The 21,419-nt window shown below is 41.8% G+C and overlaps 1 long non-coding RNA gene across 1 annotated transcript; it reads left to right on the top strand.

Moving 5' to 3' along the window:
• Positions 1-446: 446 nt before the first annotated feature.
• LOC134943870 (uncharacterized) lies at positions 447-2,290 on the top strand. Its single transcript, XR_010181800.1, has 2 exons — positions 447-569; positions 1,800-2,290. It is a non-coding gene; the product is annotated as an uncharacterized LOC134943870 (long non-coding RNA).
• Positions 2,291-21,419: the final 19,129 nt, after the last annotated feature.

The raw sequence follows: 21,419 nt of genomic DNA, 5'->3' as shown, positions 1-21,419 counted from the left end.
AACCTTATTCTGAGTTAAGCAACAAATCTCAATGTCACACATGGTTTACAGATGGATCTGCACGTTATGTTGTGGGAAGAAGGAAGTGGAGATCAGTTGCGTTTAATCCCCGCATGTCTAAAACATTAGAAATAGAAGGGGAAGGAAAGAGTAGCCAATATGCCGAATTATCTGCAGTATATTTGGCCCTTAGACAGGAAATTGGAGGTGAATGTAATATTTATACTGATTCATGGTCAGTAGCCAATGGATTTAGCCACATGGATGATGAGCTGGAAGAAACATGATTGGGAAATTCATGGGAAAGAGTTATGGGGAAAGGAAGTCTGGGAGGACATTGAAGTTATCACTAAACAAACAAAAGTAACTGTATTCCATGTTGATGCACATGTACCATTAGACTCACTTGAACGTTTGTTTAATTCACAAGCAGATGCATAAGCCGCCATTGCTAAGTCATCTCAGGAGCCAGTGGCAGGAGAGACGAAGGAATTGGAATCATGGTTACAGGGTACAGCCCTTTGGGCACACCAAAAGAGTGGACATCTGGGAGAAAAGGCAACTTACAGGTGGGCGCAAGAAAGGGGTATTCCCCTCACATTGGACATTGTGAAATCTGTGATTTTACGGTGTCCCTTGTGTCAACACTCCCAAAAGAGGGAAGTGCCCCATACTGTAATGGGTCATATTGGAAGAGGTAAGTTACCTGGACAAATCTGGCAGATGGACTTTATTGGACCCCTGCCAGAAAGTCGAGGGTGTAAATTTGCATGTACAGCAGTAGATACATACTCAGGATTAATGGTAGCTTTCCCCTGTAAGACTGCTACACAATGGAGTACTATTAGGACACTTGAGATTATAGTACAATATTATGGTATGCCCTTACTGATTCAAACAGACAATGGTAGCCATTTTACAGGACAACAAGTAAAAAATTATGCTCTTGAGCATAATATTGAGTGGTTGTACCACATACCTTATTACCCGAAAGCGGCAGGGTTAATAGAAAGAATGAATGGATTATTAAAATCCACTCTGAAAAAAGTTAATGGATCTGATAAGTTTGGGCAATGGAGAGATAATATCAGAAGCTTTACAGATAATAAATAACCGACCATTGACAGAATCCACAACTCCTCTGATGAGGATGTTGACCCCCAATTAATCAATCAATCAAGGCAGCACATAAAGTAGAAAGCCTAATTTATTGGAAAATTCACGAAAAGGCGATAGAACCGTACAGAGCTACGCCCATGTCGGCAGGGTTGGACATGTATGCTATAAACCCTGATGTTATTGTTCCTTATGGGATTAAGGTTATACCTACGGGGATAGGTTGCAAAATGCCTTCTAATCATTATGGACAGTTGTCAACCCGTTCTAGTATGGCCAAGAACGGAATAATAGTGATAGGAGGAGTAATTGACCCCGACTATCAAGGAGAAATTAAAATAGTTGTGATGAATTTGAGCCCAGACCCCTGCGTAATCTGTGAAGGGGACCGAGTGACACAATTGTTAATAATACCCATTTTGATAGAGCCTATCCAATTAGGAGAAGCTCCAACCGAACTTACTGTTCGAGGAGACAAAGGTTTTGGTTCATCTAACACTGTGAATGTAGGAGCAAAAATCTGGGTACAGAAGCCTCAAGGGCCGCCTGAACCGGCTGAGGTTATAGCTGTGGGAAAAGATAGAGTACTCTTAATAATGAAACCAGGACAAGAGAAATGGGAATATGTACCTCAAGAAAAATTTTATTTGCGAGAGTAACTTACACTGATTTTGTACCTATAGATTGTCGTGAGGCTCAGTCTTGGAATCCTTGGAATTGTATTATTGGTCGTCCCCTCTAGTACATGGACACCTGGATTGAAGATAAAGAAACGAGAGTTGCATACTGTACGGTGGGGATGGAACAATGCCACCATACCAAGAACCCAAGATAATTTCACTTGTCAGGCCAATCAGCGCTGTACTAATATAGTAAATATAACAATTCCAGGAACGATGTGGGCTGGACCGCCTGATCCACAAAGAAACAGATATCGACCTACATTTGCCTTACATCAGTCAGAAGGCAATATCACAATTAATGCTGCAGTAAATATAAGTTGCTGCTCTAAACCTTATAGGTTCCGATTTCTCCCTAAAGAAGAGAAGAATAAAGAATATAAGAATTGTTCTAAACAAGGAGCAACCACATTTCGGTTAGCTGTAAAAGACGTTTTAATTTTGGTATGTCATAATGCTACTGAAATAAAAAATCGAACGTGGTGGGCACAAGATTTAATGTTTATTGATATCAATGCATCACAAATCGATATTGGACATGTTAAAAGATTAACATCTACATGTGAAAATGTAGGTACACAAGCTCAAAAGACTGTGTTAGTCACACAAGTTGTTTTCCCTCCCAATAATAGACAATGTATATCCCGGCAACGACGTGCCTGGTATGATACATTGTTGGGAGGAAATGGGACTCTAACAGGAGTATTAAATGGGATAGATATTGAAACATTAGCCAATAGGATGCATTGCGCCGGCAGTAAATTAAATGACGGACTTACATTACAAGCAAAATGGATGCCTACTATTTTTGAGCCAGCCAAAATATCGGCTGGAATAGATACTTTAATGAACCAGCTAATTAATGCTAGTAATGATTTTGCTGTTGGATTTGATACCAACATTACTAAATTTATAAATTGGACCGTCTGTACACTACAGACTATGTATGAGCAACAACAAAAAGGCGTTATGCAAACTATGCTAATGACCGGAAATGAACAAGTATGGAGAACAATTTTTAATACAAGTGTGTCCAGGGACGCTTGGATACACTTGGAAGCTGCTAAAATGATTTGTAATGACACCATATGCCAAGGTATTTTAACTATGTATAATGTAACCAAAGTTATTCAAATGTGAAAATATATTGTAATGCCTTTGTTGTTAGGACCATCTGGTGGAGAATGGTACTGGTTCCCCACTATGAAAGGAGAATATATAGATGAGAATAATAGAACTCATGATTTGAGTATTTGTACACCCACTTTACGAGGCAAGATATGTAGAGTACAATCTGCAGTTTATGAACCTTGCTTATTAGAGAATGGAGTAAATTTATGTAAATGGATAGTTTTACCTTTGTCATATACAATGATGATGGAGGTAGCCCCACAAGAAGTATGTTTGGTAACTGATACACCAGCCATACCTGGAATGGTAGTTCCATTTTCCGGATGTATTAGTAATGTTAGTTCCTTAACCTGGGAAAATGAGAAATTTATATTGTATGCTGACCGTGAAGAACATGTTACAAAATATTGGAGTCCACAAAATGTAAGTATTCCCCAATGGGATTTGAAGTTAGATAAAATACATACAATTATGAAACAATCCAAAGTTATTGAAGATCATATCAAATATCTAAATCAATCTATTGTAACTTATCAAGTGACAACAACAATAATTGCTGATCAATTACAGAAAATTGGTTCTGATGTCCAGGATGCAACTTCTCATCATTGGTTGGACTTGTTTACTGGATATTCTCCGTCTGCATCCAATATGCTAAATTTTCTGATACATCCTGTTCTCATACTGTGTATAATAATAATAATTTTATCTATTTGGAACTGTGTGGTATTTTACCGCATATGTTGTAAACGACAAAAGGTTGTAATGGCAAGTTATGCGTTATAATTGGAATCAGTCAAGGGCCGTTTGTGATACGAATGTGATATGAAAGGGTGAGAGTGGGGTTTTCTGACTGACTTCCATTTTGTGCCGCAGTAACTATGCCATATAATGACAAGAGAATAGCAAGGGTGTTTGTCTTATGAAAGGGTGTTTGTCTCATGCTAGAAGAAGGATTCTTAGAATAGACAAGGACTCGTGTTGTTATTTTCAGTTTGTTATAGACAAGGACTCGTGTTGTTATTTTCAGTTTGTTATAGACAAGGACTCATGTTGTCATTTTCAGTTAGATAAGATGTTTCAGAACCCCCGGAATGTATCCACATATGGATAGATTGTGTTTTTAGTTTTGTACAAAGGACGGGGAATGTTAGGGGAATTCGGAATCCACCTGAGACGCTAGCAGACGTGCTGCGTGTGAATACCGAATTTCCCCTTGAGACGATCGTCCTGAGATTCCCCGATCCAGAGTGCTCAAGTGATGCTACAATATTCGGTAAGATATTGATGTAGTTTCTTGATATTATACCTATATTTATGATTATGTATTAATACCTGACGAAAATACTATAAGAACTAATAAATTATTTACTATTGAGACATAAAAGTGTTGTTTGTTTTGCTGCATTAAAGTGTAAGCCTGTTCTGGGCAACAGTGAGCGCAGAATGTATTGATCAATCTCACACACCCTAGTTCTATACAGCAAGACACTGTGCTGTGCTCATGTGACCCAGCGCTCATTAAATGCAACTTCCAAAACCATCAGTTGTCATGGCTATACACAGTAAGATATACAGATGTAGCCACACTCTTTGTGGCTGCGCCTAGTCGAAACTAGTGATGTGCACCGGAAATTTTTCAGGTATTGTGTTTTTGTTTTGGGTTCGGTTCCGCGGCCGTGTTTTGGGTTCGAACGCGTTTTGTCAAAACCTCACCGAAATTTTTTTGTCGGATTCGGGTGTGTTTTGGATTCGGGTGTTTTTTTCAAAAAACCCTAAAAAATAGCATAAATCATATAATTTGGGGGTCATTTTGATCCCATAGTATTATTAACCTCAATAACCATAATTTCCACTACTTTTCAGTCTATTCTGAACACCTCGCACCTCACAATATTATTTTTACTCCTAAAATTTGCACCGAGGTAGCTGTGTGACTAAGCTAAGCGACCCAAGTGGCCGACACAAATACCTGGCCCATCTAGGAGTGGCACTGCAGTGTAAGACAGGATGGCACTTCAAAAAATAGTCCCCAAACAGCACATGATGCAAAGAAAAAAAGAGGTGCAATGAGGTAGCTGTGTGACTAAGATAAGCGACCAAGTTGCCGACACAAACACCTGGCCTATCTAGGAGTGGCACTGCAGTGTCACGCAGGATGGCCCTTCAAAAAAATACTCCCCAAACAGCACATGACGCAAAGAAAAAAAGAGGCGCAATGAGGTAGCTGTGTGACTAAGATAAGCGACCCAAGTGGCCGACACAAACACCTGGCCCATCTAGGAGTGGCACTGCAGTGTCAGACAGGATGGCACTTGAAAAAAATACTCCCCAAACAGCACATGACGCAAAGAAAAAAAGAGGCGCAATGAGGTAGCTGTGTGACTAAGATATGCGACCCAAGTGGCTGACACAAACACCTGGCCCATCTAGGAGTGGCACTGCAGTGTCACGCAGGATGGCCCTTCAAAAAAATACTCCCCAAACAGCACATGACGCAAAGAAAAAAAGAGGCACAATGAGGTAGCTGTGTGACTAAGATAAGCGACCCAAGTGGCCGACACAAACACCTGGCCCATCTAGGAGTGGCACTGCAGTGTCACGCAGGATGGCCCTTCAAAAAAATACTCCCCAAACAGCACATGACGCAAAGAAAAATGAAAGAAAAAAGTGGTGCAAGATGGAATTGTCCTTGGGCCCTCCCACCCACCCTTATGTTGTATAAACAGGACATGCACACTTTAACGAACCCATCGTTTCAGCGACAGGGTCTGCCACACGACTGTGGCTGAAATGACTGGTTGGTTTGGGCCCCCACCAAAAAAGAAGCATTCAATCTCTCCTTGCACAAACTGGCTCTACAGAGGCAGGATGTCCACCTCCTCCTCATCGTCCAATTCCTCACCCCTTTCACTGTGTGCATCCCCCTCCTCACAGAGTATTAATTCGTCCCCACTGGAATCCACCATCCCACGTTCCTATGTATTTTCTGGAGGCAATTGCTGGTAAATGTCTCCACGGAGGAATTGATTATAATTCATTTTGATGAACATCATCTTCTCCACATTTTCTGGAAGTAACCTCCTACGCCGATCTCTGACAAGGTTACCGGCTGCACTAAACACTCTTTTGGAGTACACACTGGAGGGGCGGCAACTTAGGTAGAATAAAGCCAGTTTGTGCAAGGGCATCCAAATTGCCTCTTTTTCCTGCCAGTATACGTACGGACTGTCTGACGTGCCTACTTGGATGCGGTCACTCATGTAATCCTCCACCATTCTTTCAATGGTGAGAGAATCATATGCAGTGACAGTAGACGACATGTCAGTAATCGTTGGCAGGTCCTTCAGTCCGGACCAGATGTCAGCACTCGCACCAGACTGCCCTGCATCACCGCCAGCGGGTGGGCTCGGAATTCGTAGCCTTTTCCTCGCACCCCCAGTTGCGGGAGAATGTGAAGGAGGAGATGTTGACGGGTCACGTTCCGCTTGACTTGAAAATTTTCTCACCAGCAGGTCTTTGAACCTCTGCAGACTTGTGTCTGCCGGAAAGAGAGATACAACATAGGTTTTAAATCTAGGATCGAGCACGGTGGCCAAAATGTAGTGCTCTGATTTCAACAGATTGACCACCCGTGAATCCTGGTTAAGCGAATGAAGGGCTCCATCCACAAGTCCCACATGCCTAGCGGAATCGCTCTGTTTTAGCTCCTCCTTCAATGTCTCCAGCTTCTTCTGCAAAAGCCTGATGAGGGGAATGACCTGACTCAGGCTGGCAGTGTCTGAACTGACTTTACATGTGGCAAGTTCAAAAGGTTGCAGTACCTTGCACAACGTTGAAATCATTCTCCACTGCGCTTGAGTCAGGTGCATTCCACCTCCTTTGCCTATATAGTGGCCAGATGTATAGGTTTGAATGGCCTTTTGCTGCTCCTCCATCCTCTGAAGCATATAGAGGGTTGAATTCCACCTCGTTACCACCTCTTGCTTCAGATGATGGCAGGGCAGGTTCAGGTGTTTTTGGTGGTGCTCCAGTCTTTTGTACGTGGTGCCTGTACGCCGAAAGTGGCCCGCAATTCTTCTGGCCACCGACAGCATCTCTTGCACGCCCCTGTCGTTTTTTAAATAATTCTGCACCACCAAATTCAAGGTATGTGCAAAACATGGGACGTGCTGGAATTTGCCCAGATGTAATGCACGCACAATATTGCTGGCGTTGTCCGATGCCACAAATCCCCAGGAGAGTCCAATTGGGGTAAGCCATTCTGCGATGATCTTCCTCAGTTGCCGTATGAGGTTTTCAGCTGTGTGCGTATTCTGGAAAGCGGTGATACAAAGCGTAGCATGCCTAGGAACGAGTTGGCGTTTGCGAGATGCTGCTACTGGTGCCGCCGCTGCTGTTCTTGCAGCGGGAGGCAATACATCTACCCAGTGGGCTGTCACAGTCATGTAGTCCTGAGTCTGCCCTGCTCCACTTGTCCACATGTCCGTGGTTAAGTGGACATTGGGTACAACTGCATTTTTTAGGACACTGGTGACTCTTTTTCTGAGGTCTGTGAACATTTTCGGTATCACCTGCCTAGAGAAATGGAACCTAGATGGTATTTGGTACCGGGGACACAGTACCTCAATCAAGTCTCTAGTTGGCTCTGAATTAACGATGGATACCGGAACCACGTTTCTCACCGCCCAGGCTGCCAAGGACTCAGTTATCCGCTTTGCAGCAGGATGACTGCTGTGATATTTCATCTTCCTCGCAAAGGACTGTTGGACAGTCAATTGCTTACTGGAAGTAGTACAAGTGGTCTTCCGACTTCCCCTCTGGGATGACCATCGACTCCCAGCAACAACAGCAGCACCAGCAGCAGTAGGCGTTACACTCAAGGATGCATCGGAGGAATCCCAGGCAGGAGAGGACTCGTCAGACTTGCCAGTGACATGGCCTGCAGGACTATTGGCTTTCCTGGGGAAGGAGGAAATTGACACTGAGGGAGTTGGTGGTGTGGTTTGCAGGAGCTTGGTTACAAGAGGAAGGGATTTAGTGGTCAGTGGACTGCTTCCGCTGTCACCCAAAGTTTTTGAACTTGTCACTGACTTATGATGAATGCGCTGCAGGTGACGTATAAGGGAGGATGTTCCGAGGTGGTTAACGTCTTTACCCCTACTTATTACAGCTTGACAAAGGCAAGACACGGCTTGACACCTGTTGTCCGCATTTCGGTTGAAATAATTCCACACCGAAGAGCTGATTTTTTTTGTATTTTGACCAGGCATGTCAATGACCATATTCGTCCCACGGACAACAGGTGTCTCCCTGGGTGCCTGACTTAAACAAACCACCTCACCATCAGAATCCTCCTTGTCAATTTCCTCCCCAGCGCCAGCAACACCCATTTCCTCATCCTGGTGTACTTCAACAGTGACATCTTCAATTTGACTATCAGGAACTAGACAGCGGGTGCTCCTTCCAGCACTTGCAGGGGGCGTGCAAATGGTGGAAGGTGCAAGCTCTTCCCGTCCAGTGTTGGGAAGGTCAGGCATCGCAACCGACACAATTGGACTCTCCTTGGGGATTTGTGATTTCGAAGAACGCACAGTTCTTTGCTGTGCTTTTTCCAGCTTAAGTCTTTTCTTTTTTCTAGCGAGAGGATGAGTGCTTCCATCCTCATGTGAAGCTGAACCACTAGCCATGAACATAGGACAGGGCCTCAGCCATTCCTTGCCACTCCGTGTCGTAAATGGCATATTGGCAAGTTTACGCTTCTCCTCAGACGCTTTTAATTTTGATTTTTGGGTCATTTTTTTACTGATCTTTTGTGTTTTGGATTTTACATGCTCTGTACTATGACATTGGGCATCGGCCTTGGCAGACGACGTTGATGGCATTTCATCGTCTCGGCCATGACTAGTGGCAGCAGCTTCAGCACGAGGTGGAAGTGGATCTTGAGCTTTCCCTATTTTTTTAACCTCCACATTTTTGTTCTCCATATTTTAATGCGCACAACTAAAAGGCACCACAGGTATACAATGTAGATGGATGGATAGTATACTTTATGTATAACGACAAGTGACTGAAGACACACAGGTAGGTACAGCAGTGGCCTACCGTACTGCTATATACAGTATAATGGACCTGGTGGACACTGTCAGCAGACTGCGTTTATAGTATAAAGAAAAAAAGACACCACAGGTATACAATGTAGATGGATGGATAGTATACTTTATGTATGATGACGAGTGACTGAAGACACAGAGGTAGGTACAGCAGTGGCCTAATGTACTGCTATATACAGTATAATGGACCTGGTGGACACTGTCAGCAGACTGCGTTTATAGTATAAAGAAAAAAAGACACCACAGGTATACAATGTAGATGGATGGATAGTATACTTTATGTATGACGACGAGTGACTGAAGACACAGAGGTAGGTACAGCAGTGGCCTACCGTACTGCTATATACAGTATAATGGACCTGGTGGACACTGTCAGCAGACTGCGTTTATAGTATAAAGAAAAAAAGACACCACAGGTATACAATGTAGATGGATGGATAGTATACTTTATGTATGACGACGAGTGACTGAAGACACAGAGGTAGGTATAGCAGTGGCTACTGGTAGTCACTGTCAGCAAAACTGTGCACTGTACTCCTGCTATAGCTGCTCCCCAGTCTCCCCCACAATTAAGCAGTGTGAGCACTCAGCACAGTCAGATATATCATGCAGCACACTGAGGCTGAGCACAGATATGGTATGGAGCGTTTTTTTCAGGCAGAGAACGGATAAAAAAAAACTAGCAAAACTCTGCACTGTACTCCTCCTAACAGCTGCTCCCCAGTCCTCCCCACAATAAGCTAAGCAGTAGCAATCAGATCAACTAACTATAACTGTATAAACGGAGAGGACGCCAGCCACGTCCTCTCCCTGTCAATCTCAATGCACGTGTGAAAATGGCGGCGACGCGCGGCTGCTTATATAGAATCCGAATCTCGCGAGAATACGACAGCGGGATAATGACGTTCGGGCGCGCTCGGGTTAGCCGAGCCATACGGGAGAATCCGAGTATGGCTCGGACCCGTGTAAAAAGGGTAAAGTTCGGGGGGGGTTCGGTTTCTCGGAAACCAAACCCGCTCATCACTAGTCGAAACTGCCATTGCATTGCTGCAATGCATGTGCACATCAGCATGCACGTGAGTATATCCTCACCCGCGACCCATACGCATTGCATTGCCTGGTCACATATGTGACTAAGCGTGGCCAGGCACAGCTAGGTGCCTGTCCACGCTATGAACCTGGCTACATCTGTATCACAGTGTAAGGCCACAATATCTGCATTCCTTCCCTGAGCAGGAAACTTTGCCCTGTCCCTACTTTGTGAAGTGAAAATGTGTGATTATCGGATCTTTCAGGCATGCTTTATAATTTACAGAAGGTTATGCTGCGCTCAGTCCTAATTGTGATGGTAATGTGCTAGCACCTAGGTGAAGTCTGTATGGACTGTTTGTCAGATTGAGAAACCAAACAAAATGATGGATATATACACCTACGACCCTTGTAATTGTCTTGTATGTACTAAACAGTATAATGTATTGGTAAACTGCCAGATGGTTAATGAAAATATATAAATATAGATATAAATGATGGCAGATATAGGTTTAAATAACTGAACTTCATTTATTTACTAATTCAGTTGCATAATGTCTAAAGTAATTATAAAAGTCACAAATAAAAATGGATAAATAGGAATAAAATACCACAGGGCGCCGCAAATTCAATAACAGTCTAGAAAATATACAATACGTCCCTTATGTAGCTGGATTCAATTTCAGATCACCAGACTTGTATCCTCATTCATGGATAAATTCGCATGTAAAATATGAAACAGAAAATACCACCATGTGCAGACAGTATAAAATTTAATAAACATCATGCAAGATGTTAACGTGTGACAGAAATTAAAAACAAGTAACAGCCATGGTGGAAACACAGAATAATTACCAGATGGTCTGAGAACCCAGAAAAAGTTCTCAGACAAGCTCTTAAAATCACCAACGACCACCCGGATCAGGAAGCTGGGAACGGGAATCTGGTCCTTATTTAGTTGTTTCAACTTAGCTGGTGAGATGTGCAGGATAGCCAACGCGTTTCAACTCCTTCCTGGAGTCTTTTTCAAGGCATACTGAACATAGCAGAATGGTGTCCTATTTAAACACACTCATAACCAATCAAAATGTCCCTTTCCGGCGGGACATCGGTCTTCTATGATTACAATGAACACATGTACCGGGGCGTCATATCCGGTGCGCCCTCTAGTTTCGCTTCACTTCCTGTAGATCTTTCGGATGTATCAGACGTTAGCCGTAGTCCGTCACTTCCGGTTTTGCCACCCTGCGGCGCATCACTCCCGATGCGTCTGTTGTGCCCGTGTCACTTCCGGCGGTGCGTCACTTCCGCCGCGTTCCACGGCTTGTAAGATGAAAGTGGTCAAAGTCCTATATCGGAAGTCCATTCCGCATCGCGGAATCATAATAGTCCACATATTTCTGTCAAATATAGAGTGGAGCAAGGACTATGTTTTAGTAACAGCTGACGTGAAGTCACTCTACTCTATTATAGAACATGAGGCAGGAATACTGGCAACGAAAACCTTTTTGGAAGCTAGTCCGCTGAAGAAGGATACTCAAGAATTTATTTTAGAGGGTATTAGGTTCATTCTCACGAACAACTACTTCATCGTAGAGAATGATTATTATGTCCAAAAGGTGGGCACGGCCATGGGCACCAGGTTCGCTCCTAGTTACGCTAATATTTTTATGGGCAAGTGGGAATCAGACTTTGTCTTTAACAACAACCCATTTGGAGCGAACCTGGTGTCCTGGAGGCGGTATATTGATGACATTATATTCATATGGAGAGGGGACTTGTCATCTCTGGATCTTTTTTGTTCATATCTAAATAACAACTCTCTAAATATAAACCTTACGTACACTATAGATAGGGTATCAGTTAATTTTTTAGATCTAACCATCTACGTTGAAAACAATTGCCTTTGTACCAAGACATTCACGAAAGAGACGGATTCTCTCAGTTATATTCATGTGGATAGCTGTCATCATTCCAACTGGTTGGACAGCATCCCCCAAGGACAACTAAAACGTCTAAAAAGGAACTGCACGACAAAAGAAGTGTATCAAGAACAATCCAATGCATTGAAAGAGAGGTTTGAAAGAAGTGGATATAATCGGGAGAAAGTACAGAATGCCATACAGGAGGTTGATAAGATCGACAGGAAGGTTCTTCTGGAAGGAAATATCACCAAACAGTCCACTAGGGAGAAGTTTGAATGGGCATTCGTCACTAGTTTCAACTCACAATATAAACTACTGGAGAATTCAGTGAGACGAAATTGGGCTCTATTAAAAAAGGATCCAATTATAGGAACATCGTTACCCATATATCCAAAATTCATTTATAAAAAGGCTCCAAATTTGAGAAAAACCCTAGTTAAAAGCTATCTGCCTCCAAAAAAACGGGAACCAAGAATTGCAACTCAGGGCTTTCATCGCTGTGGAATGTGTGCTGGATGTAAGGAGGTTCCCAGCAATGGCTCAAAGAAATTAGAATCCATCGGCATTAATGGAAATACTGTGAAGATCCTGGACTTTATCACATGTAACACCAAAAACGTGGTTTATTTCATCCAGTGCAAATGCAACCTCTTCTATATTGGCCGCACCACTCGATCCTTCAAAATCCGCCTTAGTGAACATTGCAGGAATATAAAAAAGGGCCTTGACACTCATGCCCTATCAAATCACTTCAAGGATCACCATGAATGTTCCACTAGGGGGATAGTGCAGTTTGCAGCCATTAAGATAATTAAAAATAATCAACGTCAGCGGGATAGTACTAGGCTATTAGCCAAGAAGGAGATGCAACTCATATACGAATGTAATACCCTCCACCCGATGGGTCTAAATAAAGACTTTGAGCTCAAGTGGTTCATTTAGTAAAATTGTCGGCACTCCCTTTTTTTCTCTATTCTTGAATGTTATTTGCACCTCTATGGGTTTCCATTATGGGCACAATGTGCCATTACGGATCCCTGCCCCTTTAAGAGTTCCATAAAGACATCCTAAGATATATGGATAATGTTTTTAATGATAGAAGAAAATACCATATACTATCATATCATTAATTGTTTTTATCTTAGTTTTTTGGTTTTGTTTTGTTTTTTCAGTTTCTATTATTAGAGGATGTTATGTGGACTATTATGATTCCGCGATGCGGAATGGACTTCCGATATGGGACTTTGACCACTTTCATCTTACAAGCCGTGGAACGCGGCGGAAGTGACGCACCGCCGGAAGTGACACGGGCACAACAGACGCATCGGGAGTGATGCGCCGCAGGGTGGCAAAACCGGAAGTGACGGACTACGGCTAACGTCTGACACATCCGAAAGATCTACAGGAAGTGAAGCGAAACTAGAGGGCGCACCGGATATGACGCCCCGGTACATGTGTTCATTGTAATCATAGAAGACCGATGTCCCGCCGGAAAGGGACATTTTGATTGGTTATGAGTGTGTTTAAATAGGACACCATTCTGCTATGTTCAGTATGCCTTGAAAAAGACTCCAGGAAGGAGTTGAAACGCGTTGGCTATCCTGCACATCTCACCAGCTAAGTTGAAACAACTAAATAAGGACCAGATTCCCGTTCCCAGCTTCCTGATCCGGGTGGTCGTTGGTGATTTTAAGAGCTTGTCTGAGAACTTTTTCTGGGTTCTCAGACCATCTGGTAATTATTCTGTGTTTCCACCATGGCTGTTACTTGTTTTTAATTTCTGTCACACGTTAACATCTTGCATGATGTTTATTAAATTTTATACTGTCTGCACATGATGGTATTTTCTGTTTCATATTTTACATGCGAATTTATCCATGAATGAGGATACAAGTCTGGTGATTTGAAATTGAATCCAGCTACATAAGGGACGTATTGTATATTTTCTAGACTGTTATTGAATTTGCGGCGCCCTGTGGTATTTTATTCCTATTTATCCATTTTCATTTGTATCTTTGGTGTCTGGGGAGAGGCATCTACACTGGTATAATTAACCCTAGGGCTGCCCTCCATTGTCTGTTTGTTGCGCTGGGTGTGGTGCACAGAAATTACCTTCATCTATTCTTTAATTATAAAAGTCACTCTTTCTAGAATGCGGCGTCCCGCATATGGATTTAGTCCTTAAAGTCTTTTGAGTACTCAAATACTCCTGCAGCGGTATTGAAGTAAAAAACCGAGTCTTCACGGCGTGGAGAACTCAGTGTTACAGCATACGGTGAAAAGACAGAGGGGTTTCTCCGGACTGGCTTCTCCCCTCTCACTCCGGCTGCCCGTGGTGCGTCCTGCTTCAGACGCTCCTCGTGCGCCGGTCGGTTCGAGTGTGAAGCCTGTCTAAGGTAAGGGAGTCCGGGTGGGCGCTCTACGGAGCTGCTCACCAGGTTACCCCCAGAGGAAGGCCTAACAGAGGCTGAAACGCGTTGGAGACACCACTGACTTTGATTCTTCAATCCGTACTGACCAACAACCCATGAAACAGAAAGTACGAGGACATCCACGAAAGACCCGGTCACGTGACCAGGACATCCGGAGAGCGCCCTCGTAACCTAGCAACCGCCGGAAGGAGGACGAGGAAAGAAGCCGGTGTCGGAGCTCAGGCGATCAGCGGGAGAAGACGGCAGGTGAGTGTCCGTACAAGGTGGGGGTAACATGGTGAGCAGCTCCGTAGAGCGCCCCCCCCCCCCCTGGACTCCCTTACATTAGACATGCTTCACAATCGAACCGACCGACGCACGAGGGGCATCTGAAGCAGGACGCACCACGGGCAGCCGGAGTGAGAGGGGAGAAGCCAGTCCGGAGAAACCCCTCTGTCTTTTCACCGTATGCTGTAACAGTGAGTTCTCCACGCCGTAAAGACTCGTTTTTTTACTTCAATACCGCTGCAGGAGTATTTGAGTACTCAAAAGACTTTAAGAACTAAATCCATATGCGGGACGCCGCATTCTAGAAAGAGTGACTTTTATAATTACTTTGGACATTATGCAACTGAATTAGTAAATACATGAAGTTCAGTTATTTAAACCTATATCTGCCATCATTTATATCTATATTTATATATTTTCATTAACCATCCGGCAGTTTACCAATACATTATACTGTTTAGTACATACAAGACAATTACAAGGGTCGTAGGTGTATATATCCATCATTTTGTTTGGTTTCTCAATCTGACAAACAGTCCATACAGACTTCACCTAGGTGCTAGCACATTACCATCACAATTAGGACTGAGCGCAGCACAACCTTCTGTATTTGTGTCTTTTGTGAGGCTGGTCACCTCTAACTGCGGCAGCTTGTTCGAACCAAAGGGGACTCAGTGCGCAGTTAAACATACAAAGTTCTAGATGCTTTATAATTTCAGCATGTCTGATAGACCAATAATTACTGCTCGGTCACAGCAATACACTGTTCAGTAATTGGCCCTATCAGATGATTATCTGCTCAACAGGAAATTAATTGATTAGTGTATACCCAGCATAATTGTAATGGTGTGATTGAAAGTAATATAACTGTATCACTCACTTACAGGTTGTGATATATCTATACACCGGTCTGAAAAACTGTACATGGGAAAAGCATATTTTAAAAAGACATCCATTTTCTTCACATTTAAAATTTTATGAAATATATTTTCACTATTTTTTTTTGTATCTGCAATGGCACGAAAGTACTATAGAAATACATATTTTACATGTATTTAACAGGAATACCTTTAATATAATCTTTACATCTACCTTTGATAAGGAAATAAAATATTTAGATCTTGAACTGGATACTGGTGACTTACATATATCATAAAAAGTTACAGGAGACAGTTACAGCTATCTTCATTTTCCAGCTGTCATTTTCATAGCTGAAATAAAAACATACAATTTTGATATTTTCCCATTTTGGAATTGTAGTAAGGCATTTAATGAACAGTTTACAATCAAAATAGAAAGATATAGTAATTGAAGTTATCCAATAGACATCCTAGAATCCAACATACTGTATAATAAAGTTTTTATTACTGAAATATATTATTGGAAAGAGGTGGGCAAAATTTTTCCCCTTTGTTACACATTATAAAATATCATAATGTTATAAAAATATTAGGCATACCATTGTTCAAAAAAGGGTTATTTCTCAAAGAATGAAATTTGAAGATTCATATTCTTGTTAACCCTTAGGTTGAGATTCAGAAAGCCAAGGAGCTTATAGACATATTTGCAGGACAAGGCATGCAGATATTGCTATAAAGAATGTAAAACCTTTTAGAAATCAAAATAAAGCTCATTAAGCCAGTAGTTCCCAAATAGTCTTGAATCATTGTGCCTAGAGGACCAGCATGTTTTCATGGTCCATGTAGGATAAAAAGTTTTTATTTAATAATTTTTTTAAAAAAATATATAAAAATAAGTAGATTGTACTTCCCTGTCATCTTTAAGTTCAGTTATGTGGTGGTGCACAGTTGTGCTACTAATTGTCCATATGTTTTATGATTGATTTTGCCTATCACTTTGACCATAAATAATTTGATTTGGTCCTGGACCACCAACCCGATGAACCCCTGCCATAGCTTCACAGAACCCCAGGGTGCCTAGGCACACAGTTTGGGAACCACTGTATTAAGCTTTAAAAAAAAATGGACTTTGACAACACAATGTGCATGGATTCATTAATAACATATTATTAGACTAAATACAGTATACAGTATGTATTGCCGTTATTCGCTAACTAAAAGTTGTAACTTTACTTCCTGCTTGGCTTGTGCTTTGTTCTTTTTATTGTCATTTTTTTCCATAATACAAAATGTAAAGTCGAGTTCGATATTATACAATGTTTCACTTAGAATATATAATCATTTACCCCACTGGTATGCCACCGCCCCATTGAAATTTCACGCACACACATGCATACAAATTTCATACAAAAGCCAATTAAATTACACTTTATGTTTTGGATTCAAATTAAATCATGAAAAAACACAATTTCTGAATGTTTTTTCTAAAAAATAATAACCGGTTAAGTGATTATAGTGAACCTACAGTATTTTTTTTTTCCATTATTGAACCTGAAGTTTTGTACTTTAAGGTGTGTTTGACTAGATTTCAACAACTACAGGTTGAGTCTCCCATATCGAAAATGCTTGGGTCCAGAGGTTTTTTTTTTTAAATCTGATTTTTCTGTATTTTGGGAATATTTGCCTTCTATAATGTGCTATCTGGTGGAAGGGGATGAAGTCTAAACACAAAATACATTTATGTTTCATGTACATCTTATACACATATGGGGTTGGACTAAACTGCACACTCTAATTCCAAATTGAATGAGAGATGCTGGCATGCTGAGACTTGTAGTTATAGGTGCACATCCTAGGCACAAAGCAGTGCTAATAAGAATAATATTAGTAAATTCTGCAATCTTACATAGAGCAAAAATGAGGTGATTTCCATCATTTTTGGCCAAAATATATCCACTACATCCAGGTGACATCATCATTAGGTGGGTCCCTAACACAAAAATATAAGTCCAAGGCATGGAACCCCTAGGAAACAAGCACCGATTGTATACAATATTTTTTTATAATTTCATGCATTAAACAAAGTTTTTGTACATAGGGGATCATTTGATCTGATCGCACGCTGACGTTGATCGCAGCGCAGAGATCAGGTCAGAAGTGTGAATGCACTGGTGCCGCAGTGCGCCGGCACATGGCTGAGAGCCTATGGCTGTCAATGCCTAGTGATCGCCTCTGCCTGATTGACAGGCAGAGGCAGTCGCTGGGCGGGAGGGGTCAGCACGTTTGGCCGCTGTTTTGTTGGCGCGGTCCAGCCAACGCAGGCATGAGGGCAGGCTGACAGAGGGCAGGCTGCAGCGGCTGCGTGACGTTACACACAGCCACTGCAACCCGGGCAGCGACAAGTAGCTCCCTGCCAGCACGCAAATGCTGCGCTGGTCGGGAGCTACTCCTGATATGCAAAAGCTGATGCCTTTGTACTTGTGCAGGGGGTGTCGGACCTGACATGCGGGGCGGACTAGCCCTGTGCTGGGCGTCCCCCCGCATGTCAGTGTGCCTGATCGTAGCCCTGTAAAATTTTATACAATATTTTTGTATAATTTTGCTTGGCTACGATCAGGTCTGAATTAGGCCCATGGAACCATCAGAAAGCAAAGATGTAACTCTCTCTGTCGCACTCAAAAAATTCCATATTTTGCAATATTAGGTGTTTCCGAATTTTGGATATGGGAGACTGAACATGTATAAGTAGTTCAACTGTTCAACTATTGCATCTACAGGTCTTTATTAGGCTGTACTGCACCTACCTGTGCCATCATCATATAAGGTTACATTTAAATCACATATTTTCTCTATAATGCAGTCTGTATACACATTCTGCATTCAACAAACATCTGAGAGAGAATTTGGCACACAGTAGCTGCAGCTTCCTGCGTACATTTACCTTACACTGTCCCTGCTGTATGTACCTTTCTATTTCTTCATTTGTTTTTTCACATCTACATATGAAATCCTATACTTGCATTTACTTTGATTTATTCTATACAAAATGCAATTTTTAAATATTTGCAATATAGAGGTGTTTTCGTTTTCAGAAATTATATTACACATTGTAATTATTTTTACTGCAGTATGCAGCTTAGGGCAATTATGTGTGTAATCTGGTTTTCAGGCATTGAATCTTACAGTGCTCCTAAACAAAAAAAACAACAAATACTGTAGTCTATGAAGTTACCTTTTTAACTCTTAATTACCCTATTTACCCTGTTTAAATGACTGTAATGTTTATACACTTTGCTTTTTAGTGCAATTACTACTTCTGTGACTGAAAGAAAACAATGTATCCTATGAATCCAGTTGGTTATTTAAAAAAAAAAAAAGATTTTGAATGTTTAATACAGCATAACAACAACTACATATCATATACAGAAACATTGTGCAGCACATAATGCAGATTTGTGGAATGATCACAACTCACCTGTAAATCAGCATAAAACACTGTAGAACACAGGGGAGGAATGAACCTTACCTATATGGTGTGGCTCCCAAGTCAATGGGGTATTTGTTACCAGGTTACTACAGTATGGGGACTCAAACAAAAATAATGATATTACATCACCCATAAACTCTCCTCTTGTGTTTAATTTTAAACTTATCAGAGTTGTGACAAAAACTTTCCACTCTCTCTTTTTGTGCATTATAGTTTGGAGAAAGTACTAAATAGTTTCATAGGCAATGCTAAATAAATTCTATAGACCCATATTCAGTATGCTGCTGCTTATCTCCGCAGTATAGTCAATTATAGTCCTAATTGGCAGTCTCCCTTGCCCAGGGTATAAGCATTGTTGGACTCCATCAATGAGGCAGGATTAACAGCTAACCAGAAAAGTGTTGTTTAGACATTGAAAAAGTGAAGCATCTGGGATACAATATAGGTCATGGCTTGATAAAACCCCAACTCAATGAAATTGAGGTAATACAGAAGTGGTCCCGACCATTGAATAAGAATCATATTAGAGCCTTTTGTGGGAATAATTGAGTAAGACAGAAGATTTATACCCAATTTTGCCACTATTGTTGTCCATTTAACTGATCTTACTCAGGGTAAACCGTCAATTATGGTTAAGTGGAGACCAGATGGAGAAAATCTTTTCAGGCATTGAAGGTAGCATTGTGCACGCAACCATTGCAGATGACACCTGACTTAAAAAGCAAGTTTGTTTTACAAACTGATTTTCCAGATGTAGATATAGATGCTGTCCCAAAGATGGTGAAGAACATCTTCTAATTTGAGTAGAAAATTGAACATACATGAATGAAAATATGCCACTGTTGAAAATTAGGCAATTAAGTGGGCATTAGAAACTATCAGGTACTATATCTTGGGTAGAATGTTCAGATTAATTACTGACCATGCTTCATTTAAATAGATGTCTGAAAATAAAAATAGTAATGGGAGATTAACAAGATGGTTCTTGGCATTACAAAGTTTTAAATTTTCAGTTGAACAAATAGCTAAGGGAGATGTCTTGTATCCGCAGTGTAGGTGTTACAAGTGTTTCTACACACAGGTGAAAACAGGAGGAAGGACATGAGACAACATCACTGGAATTATGTTTGAGGGCAGGAAAACTTGTCCAAGGTTTCTAAACTATGAGTTCAAAACCCCAGGAATGTGTTTGCAAATGGCTTGATAAGAGCTATTTCAGCTTCTGTAAAAGCTGGTTAAGGGTTCCTGGGGTTATGGATGAGGAGTAAGGGAGGGCTCCATCCATTAGGCCCAACCTAGGTCTGTAGGACCTTTCAACTCACAGGTGGCTAATCAGTTTATCAACTTAAACTGTTATCAAGTTATATATTTAGTCATTAAAAATAATTCAAATTAAACTGCTTATCCTGAATATTTTTCCTCCTATTTTCTGTTTATTTCATCCTACTTCCATACAGCAGAGGCCATTTTCTAAGATAAATATACAATTCTCAGGTGTGTTGTTGATCTCTGATATACACACACCTTGGGTAGTTGAATGGGATGTAGTTATGTGACTGAGAGTCACAATAACTCCCCTTGCATCTCGAACCCTCAAAATATCAACAGTTGGCATGCCGGCTAGAAGGGACTAGTCCCACTCATGGGTGTGTACATGACACCCACAGAGTGGGAACTGAACCAGTGGCAAGTGCAGCTCGCCACCAAGCCCACAGCATGGCAAGCACAGTGAGCCCACAAGGCATTCTGCAGCGGGGATCCCCGCATTGGGATGCTAACCGCCGGGATTCCGGCCACCGGTAACACAACCCCAACCCACTTGAACAACACCAAGGAATACATTTATCAGAGTGTAACCACACACCCAATAGTGGTACATATATTACATACAGTATATAAGCACATAGAGAGACACAGACCTCCCTGTAATTAATTACCAGGGGGCATGGCAAACAAATTGTAAAAAAAGCTGCTGTGCCTTCTTGACTACCCCCTAAGTATGAACACTCCCGGACAGATCCATAGTAATATTTACAAATAAGGGAGTGATTCACCATGGATCTTTGAACAGTTTCCTGATTGTGGGGAAACTGCACATGTGCAGGGCCAGTTCTGCGCATGTGCAGATGGGGTCCTGTGGTGTGATTGCAGTTATGTAAACGCCTCTGCCTGATTGATAGGCAGAGGCATTTGGAGTGAGGGATATGGCAGGAGTGGTCAGAGTTGCTGGAAACAGGGGCATGTCACCCCCATTTTCCGGGAGTGGCATTGCCAAGGAATGCTTCATGGGTGCAGTTTCCTCGGCATCGCGAGGCCAACTGTGTCGGCAAGCCTGAGTAAGCACAGGCTTACTCAGCCTGCCTTTACAGATGAATATCA

This window comes from Pseudophryne corroboree, chromosome 7 (genome assembly GCF_028390025.1).
Source record: "Pseudophryne corroboree isolate aPseCor3 chromosome 7, aPseCor3.hap2, whole genome shotgun sequence".
Classification (NCBI taxonomy): domain Eukaryota; kingdom Metazoa; phylum Chordata; class Amphibia; order Anura; family Myobatrachidae; genus Pseudophryne; species Pseudophryne corroboree.
Note: the sequence above shows the minus strand (reverse complement) of the source record. Positions and strands in the feature narration are given on the sequence as shown.